The sequence below is a fragment of the Lycium barbarum genome, chromosome 1 (assembly GCF_019175385.1).
Source record: "Lycium barbarum isolate Lr01 chromosome 1, ASM1917538v2, whole genome shotgun sequence".
Taxonomy (NCBI): Eukaryota; Viridiplantae; Streptophyta; class Magnoliopsida; order Solanales; family Solanaceae; genus Lycium; species Lycium barbarum.
The window spans coordinates 62,007,179-62,015,683 of record NC_083337.1 but is presented as its reverse complement, the minus strand read 5'-3'; positions in this window follow the sequence as shown (position 1 = coordinate 62,015,683).

The window sequence follows — 8,505 nt, the reverse complement described above, 5'->3', positions numbered from 1 at the left end:
TCGGTACACATAGCCGGCCTCGATATCTAAGAACCCCTTCTATGGAAACTTCAAATGGAGACTCTTCCTTTTCCTGAGATAGATCTCGATAGTGGCTTAACTGAGGATCTTCATATTGTCGTTCCTTCACTTCTAGATTCAATGATGAAACTGTGGGGTCATTGACGCTAATACCGGCATCTCCTGAATCAATGGGTCGTACGCCGAGACTTGCTAACCGATGGACTTCACGAACCATTTCTCGCTTTTCCGAAGGAACTCCACATAAACTACCCATCGATCGGCGGCTAAGTGCATCTGCTACTACATTCGCCTTCCCTGGATGATATAGAATGTTCACATCATAATCCTTCAGTAATTCTAACCATCTCCTTTGCTGCAGGTTCAACTCCTTCTGTTTAAAAATATATTGAAGGCTTTTGTGATCCGTATAGATGTCCACGTGCACACCATATAAGTAGTGTCTCCATATTTTCAATGCATGAATGACCGCAGCTAGCTCAAGATCATGGGTGGGGTAATTCTGTTCATGTTTTCGCAACTGTCTCGAAGCATATGCAATAACTTTCCCATTCTGCATCAATACACATCCTAATCCCACACCGGAGGCGTCACAATACACTACATAGCCATCTGATCCTTCTGGAAGTGTTAGCACCGGCGCTGAGGTCAACCTATTTTTCAACTCTTGGAAGCTACGCTCACAGGCATCACTCCACTGGAATTTAGCCGACTTCTGGGTTAACTTTGTCAATGGGGCTGAAATAGATGAGAAGCCCTCTACAAATCTTCTATAATATCCTGCTAACCCAAGGAAACTACGAACTTCCGTGGGCGTCGTAGGCCTTGGCCAAGTCTTCACAGCTTCTATTTTCTGAGTGTCAACTCGAACACCATCATCTGAAATAACATGACCCAGGAATGCAACAGAATTAAGCCAAAACTCACACTTCGAAAACTTTGCATACAGTTCTCGATCTCGAAGAACGCCAAGAACAATTCTTAGATGATCTGCATGTTCTGATTCCGTGCGAGAGTACACCAAAATATCGTTGATGAACACTATCACAAAAAGGTCCAAGAACGGCCTGAACACATTATTCATTAAATTCATGAACACTGCCGGGGCATTCGTCAACCCGAACGACATTACTCGAAACTCGTATGACCATATCTTGTCCTGAAGGCAGTCTTGGGAATATCTGCTTCCCTAATTCTCACCTGATGATAACCCGATCTCAGATCTATCTTGGAAAACCATTTAGCACCTTGCAACTGATCGAACAAGTCGTCAATTCTAGGAAGGGGATATCTGTTCTTCACCGTCACTTTGTTCAACTGCCTGTAGTCGATGCACATTCGTAGCGATCCATCTTTCTTCCTTACGAACAAGACTGGTGCTCCCCATGGCGAGGAACTAGGCCTTATAAACCCCTTCTCAAGTAAATCATTTAGCTGTGCTTTTAGCTCTTTCAGTTCTGCTGGAGCCATCCGATACGGAGGAATAGAAATAGGCTCGGTGTCTGGTAGTACATCAATAGCAAAGTCGATCTCCCTTTCTAGAGGAAGGCCTGGTAACTCGTCGGGAAACACATCTGGGAATTCATTCACTACCGGGACAGACTGGAAAGTTGGCACTTCCGCTTCCGTGTCATGAACCCGAACTAGATGAAAAATATAACCCTTGGCTATCATCTTCCTCGCCTTAAGGTAGGAAATAAACCTACCCTTTGGGGAAATTGTATTACCCTTCCACTCGAGTATGGGCTCTCCCGGAAATTGGAATCGAACTACCTTTGTCTGGCAACAAACATTAGCATAACATGATGCCAACCAGTTCATACCCATAATTACGTCAAAATCTATCATCTCAAGTTCAATTAGATCAGCCCTTGTCTGACGATCACCTATAATGACTACACAGTTCTGATATACTTGCCTCGCTATTACAGGATCACCAACCGGAGTGAATACCTCGAAAGGTTTAATTGGCTCAGGTCTCACCCCAACACAATCAGCGATATACGGAGTAATATATGAGAAGGTAGAACCCGGATCAATCAGAGCATCTACATCACGGGAAACTATAGCCAATGTACCTGTGACAACATCTGGGGAGGACTCAAGATCCTGCCGCCCAGCTAAAGCATACACACGGGGCTGAACAGCACCTGAAGTAGATGCTCCCCCTCTACCTCTGCCTCTACCTGTTCTAGTCTGAGGAGTGTGTGCTGTCGGGCGTGCTGAAGAAGAACCCGCTGCTGAACCTGTAGGCTGAGTCCCAGCTCTATCTCTTGCTGAGGGGCAATCTCTCATCATGTGACCGACTTGCCCGCAAGCATAACAAGCATCCGAACCCTGACGACACTGTCCGGAATGTAATTTACCACACTGGCTACACCGCGGCACTGGAGGTCTCATCTGGCTAAAGTCTCCCCTGGGCTGCGAATCTGAGGCCCTCGAACTCTGCCCCTGGCCTGACTGAGTAGAACGATCAACCCTCCTATCTGAGAATCTAGGAGGTGCACTAGTCACTGACTGACCTGAGTGCCTAGAATATGTCTGTCTCGGTCCCCCTCGGTACTCACTGCTCTCCCCCATAGATCTAGCCCTCTTACCTTGTCTTCTGTCACCCTCAGGATCACTTCTCTGCTGTCGTTGTCGTTCCTCGAGGTTCTGAGCATGGGCCTGTATCCGGGAATTATCCATCCCGTCTTGCAAAGATGCTGTCAGGCAATCTCTAAACAAGTGTGGTCCTAAACCACTCACAAATCTATAGACTCGGTCTCCCATGTCAGCCACCATAGTCGGAGCATACCGGGCCAATGAGTTGAATTGCATACTATACTCTCGGGCACTCATGCTTCCTTGTTTCAAATTCAAGAACCTGTCCGCTCGAGCTCGGCGGACTTCAGGTGGCAAGTAGTGACGAATAAAGGCATCTACAAACTCTTGCCACACGGGAGGTGGTGCATTCTCCCCTCTTGTTATCACCCAATTCTTATACCATAGTACCGCCACGTCGCGAAGTCTATATGAGTCCAACTCTATAGATTCAGTCTCAGAAGCATGCATAAGTGTTAACGTCCTCAGCATTTCATCGATAAAACCTTGTGGGTCCTCATCCGACTTCGACCCGACAAATTCTGGAGGATTGAGAGTAAGGAAATCACGGGCTCTTGTACTAGCTGAACGATCACTTGGGCCCGCATTCTGTCGTTGTGCCTGAGCGGCAACCAACTGCGTCAATAAATGTATAGCCTCGGACACTTGTTGACCCGAAGCACCCGGTGGATCGGAGCTGAGGCTCCTCCCTGCTCTTCTACATTGGGCACGGCCTCACTTTGCGATTCACTTTCCTCTACCCCCGCCGGAGGCTCCCTTTCTACCCGCTTCTTCGTCGTAGCTTTGCCTTTCTGGGCAGCTGTAGATTTTCCTTTCGGCGGCATTTTTCTGAAACCATAACGCACTTTTAGGGATGATATAATCCTAGACATGGCTCTATCGCACGATTCATGGGAAGAAGGATGGTCATTTTCCTAAATGCCCTGTAGCCTCTTGTTTATTAGTGTGGCACGCAACACACCATAAACAAGACTCTACTAGACACGGCTCATAGATACTTCCTAGGACGAACTGCTCTAATACCACTTCTGTCACGACTCAGCTAGGGGCCACGACGGGTACCCGGAGCTAGTTACCGAGCACCGCTCATTCTACTGCTTATCTTGCTCATTTAATACTTTTTTATCAATTTTACATACCAAGTGTAGGAAAATCATATTTAATCAAAATATAAATACTTTATATACATTTGCCCCTTGGCCATCAAAATAATACACATACATATGAAAACATCTTGTGAGACCATCTAACCCACACTGCGTATCTACAAGCCTTTACTAACATAATGAATACATGGACGGAACAAGAATCCGTCATGCCCAAAATATGCATATATGAATGTACATCAAAAGAATAGTCATAAGCACCTCCGAACAATGGAGTGCTATCTATCAGCTGACAGCTACTGAGGACCTGGGCCAAGCTCTCCTCCCTGTCTACCTGTGGGCATGAACATAGCGTCCGAAGAAAGGACGTCAGTACGAATATTGTACCGAGTATGAGAGGCGTACATAATGAAAGGAAACATCAGTAATATGGGAATAACATCAACATGAGACATATGGATCTGACTGATAATCATAAATGAAGTAATGCATGCTATCCTACTCATACTCATCATCATAACATGTATGCATCATGTGCAAGCTGCCCGTCCATGTCGGAACGGTGTGATAATCAATAATATTAGCCCGCGTCCAGGCCTCCCGCATCCGGGGTACCATCTCATGCCGCCCACTAGTGGTGTCTGCCCACGCCCGTAGGTCGTGGTGTATCCGCATCGCCGCCCGCCGAAGCGGTGTCTGCCCGGCCGACTAGGCCCGGTGTGAAATGCTCATAGTAATATGCTTATCATAGAATACTTATCTTATCATAATACGTATATAAGACTCATGATCAACTTTACTCTATCGGGGTGACGTAAGGTCGTGATCCCCCGATTACATTATGAAACCATCGTGGACATTCCGCCCCACCTTGAAAGGACTAGTACATAAGGTGAGTGTAGGCAAGGAATAACATCATCATCATTCTAGTGTCATCATATCGTATAACTCATCTCATATAGACATTCATAAGTATAAGCTTTTAACTTCTTAGAATGCAAGAACTTATGAAAGGAATAAGGATTCAAGTTAAAGGATTCATGCCATTAGAAAGAAGGACTAGCCTCACATACCTTGGTCGTTTAGCTAAGATATCGCTCACTTGTTCTCTGTCGATATCACGTCGTTACCTTCATAAGAGAATTCGTATCAACATTAGTAACTGACTATAAGAACGTGTCGCTAATTCTAGGAGAATTCGGACAACGCTTCCTTCGCTCATACTACTTTTCTCACGTTCTATATCAACTCCCAATATTCATAATATTATTCGCAATATCATAATCGACAATCGTCATTTACGTGTGTTTGGCAAAATCCACCATTTTCCTCCAATTTTCCCTTATTTCTACTTCTAGCTCATCCTTGCGTTTTCATGCATTTAATGCTTGTTTCATGATATAAACATCATTTATAACGTAGTAGTACTCACAACACTTCAATATTCGTAATCCAATTCCACTATCATTCATTTATGTCACTATTCACTCAATAATGACCCATTTCTATGTTCTTCTACATTTCAAGTGTCTAAGCTTTCCAATACTTCAAACAACATGGAATAATCATGAAACTTACCTTGGATGATGGTTGAACAATCCTTAAGTTGAAATACTTCAATTAGCCAAAACCCTAGTTCCACCTTCTTGGGAATTTCTTGACTTAGAAGATCCTTTGATGTGTTCTTACACTTACTTTTATGAATTTGGTTTTGATAATCTTGATATCTCCTTTGATTCTCTTGAATTCTTGTGGAGGAAATATTTGGAGAGTTCTAGAATGTCTCTTGAGGTGTATGGCTGAAAATGAAGTGAATGAGGCTTAAGTCCCTTTTAAAAATCACAAAATCTGATTTTTAATGAATTCTTGTCGGGGTGAACAGTGGTCGTAAACCACCATATAGGGACCGTATTTTGATTTACGGTCCGTCCACTGTGGTCGTATTTAAGCATCCCCGAAACAGAAAGGTTGGCTGGGGATTATGGCAATTTACGACTGAGGTTTACGGTCCGTAAACCAGTTTACGGGCCGTCCTCCAAGTCGTATTTAACCATTCAATGACAGAAAGTTTTGGCTGATGGACATGGTAGTTTACGACCTGGTTTACGGTCCGTAAACCAGTTTACGAGCCATAAACTGGGTCGTATTTAATCATATTCAACATTTACAGAAAGTTGAGATTTTTGACAAGCTGGAGGACGACTGCACTATACGGTCCGTAAATCACTTTATGGGCCGTATAGTGCCATATACGACCACTGTGCTGAAAAAATTTCCGCGACTTTCTTATTTCCAAAAATTCTTAATTAGCCATTCCCGACTTAATAAAACATCATTCACTCAATTTTTCATCATTCTACTCATCATACAAGTACGGCAAAATTTCCGAGGTGTAACAAAGATGGTCTATTGCTCACCACAGGTCGGAGGGTGTATGTCCCGAAGTTTAGAGATATTAGGCGGCGTATTATAAAGGAGAGCCATGATACCCTGTGGGCCGATCATCCAGGCCAACATCGCACTAGAGCCTTGGTTGAGTCGGTCTATTATTGGTGGCGCATGCAAGAGGACATAGAGTGTTATTGTCACGACCCGACTCGGGGCTGCGACGAGCACCCGGTGCTAACCCACCCGAGCACCCTCTTAGCTTACTCTTTTACATACATCTAGGTGAGCCACATAATTATACATGCATTTCCATTGATTCGTCAACTAGTCCCATATGGACAACCGCACATTTATATCATCATAGGCATTTATGCTACATCAATATACATGGGCCAACGTGGCCGACAAAATGATATACAAAACATAGGCCGACAAGGCCAAACACATCTACCCACACACACACACATGTCTACGAGCCTCTAAGAGTATAACATATCACATTAGCGGGACAGGACCCCGCTATGCCCATAATTATATACACAAAAGAATGAGTACCCAAAAGATATGGCTCCGAAGGAAATGGAGCTCTCTATGAAATCTCCGAATAGGCAGCTAAGGATCAAATCTGTCTCCCTGCGCACCTGCAGGCATGACGCAGCGTCCACAAACAAATGGACGTCAGTATGAAGAATGTACGGAGTATGTAAATCATGATCAACATCAATATAGAAGCATAATAGATATCACATGAAGATAGCATAGGAGGGGAGACAGTAATATCATCATCATGTCGCTTACTTGCATACATCGTCGTTCGTATCCCATAATAATACTCGTACCATACTTGTGCTCATATTCGTATACATGTCCTTATTCGTATTCCTATACATAGTCTTTTCACATTCATATTCATATTATATACATAGTCATTTCATATACATAGCATTTACATAGCATACCCGACCTCATGGGATCGGTGTCTTATGCATACTTGGCCAACCAAGGCTCAAGGTCATACATACCTGGCCCTACCAAGGCATCAGGGTTATCCGTACCCTCTGCAGAGGTGTGCGCACGTTTCGTAATCGTATACATACTTTATACATAGTCATATACATATAGTCTTACCCGGCATCATAAGCTCGGGGTCTTATTATAGCCCTTCATAGGCACACATACACATATATCGTAGCTCGTAAGCATCTCTAGTCTCGTTTTACTCTCATCATCATTACTATCCTCATCATTATCGTTACATTTACATTATAGGTTTAATCGTCATACGAGGAACGTAGTATAAGCATAGTACATATCAAGGGTCGTGAGCTTATGAGCTCGGAATGTCAACCATGTGAAGACAACATACTCATATAGAGGAATTTAGGAATTTGGCCAAGAACCATGCCTTATGAAAGAAGGGTTAGCCTTACATACCTTTCCGTCGAACTATTCTATGCTTACACGTTCCTGTCACGACCCAACTAGGGGCCGCGACGAGTACCCGATACTTGTACCGAGCACCCCTTATCTATCATTTTACCTCTATTACTGAGTGGGCCGTATGAACTATACCATATCTTTTTTTTTTGTGCTTAACATTAACACTAGTAGCATAATTATAAACATAGGCTAGCAAACTTTGCTAGCACATTATACAGCGACGAGGACCATCAAAAGTACAAAACATCTAACTGTACATATCTGTCTACGAGCCTCTAAACATAGTACACACATATACATAGGAAGGGCCGAGTACTGTCGTGCCCGAATATATACACAAAAATAGTACCAAAGAACTGGGGCTCCGGGACAACTGGAGCGCCGCTATAGTAATGTTGATGAAGCTCCTAGGAGTCAAGCCTGTCTACCTGCTGACCTGCGCGGCATGAAACGCAGCGTCCACAAGAAGGGACGTCAGTACGAATAGTGTACCGAGTATGTAAGGCATGGAAAAATAATGCAAGCCGAACCATAGAGCTTGAATAAAAATATCATGGGATCATAGGACATATAATGAAATAAGAAAGTAACCTGTACATAGGAATGCCCTTTCAGGCCAGATACCATGCATGCTTGTCTGTCTTTGGAAAACATTTCTTTTTCATAGACATAGAAAATAGAACTTATATTATGTCATGTCTTATCATATCATATCATATCGTATCAAATCATATGAGATCATGTCATATCATATCGTGTCATAGCATAGCAGGACATAGCATAGCACCGAACAATGTCGGCTCGCCCACATAGCACCGAAATACATCGGCTCGCCTATATATCCCGCGTCCAGGCATCCCGCGTTCGGGATGATAAGCCAGCTGACCAGGTGGCAATGAAACATGTTTCCCTTCCCATCCCCCATGTACATATTCATATCTCACAT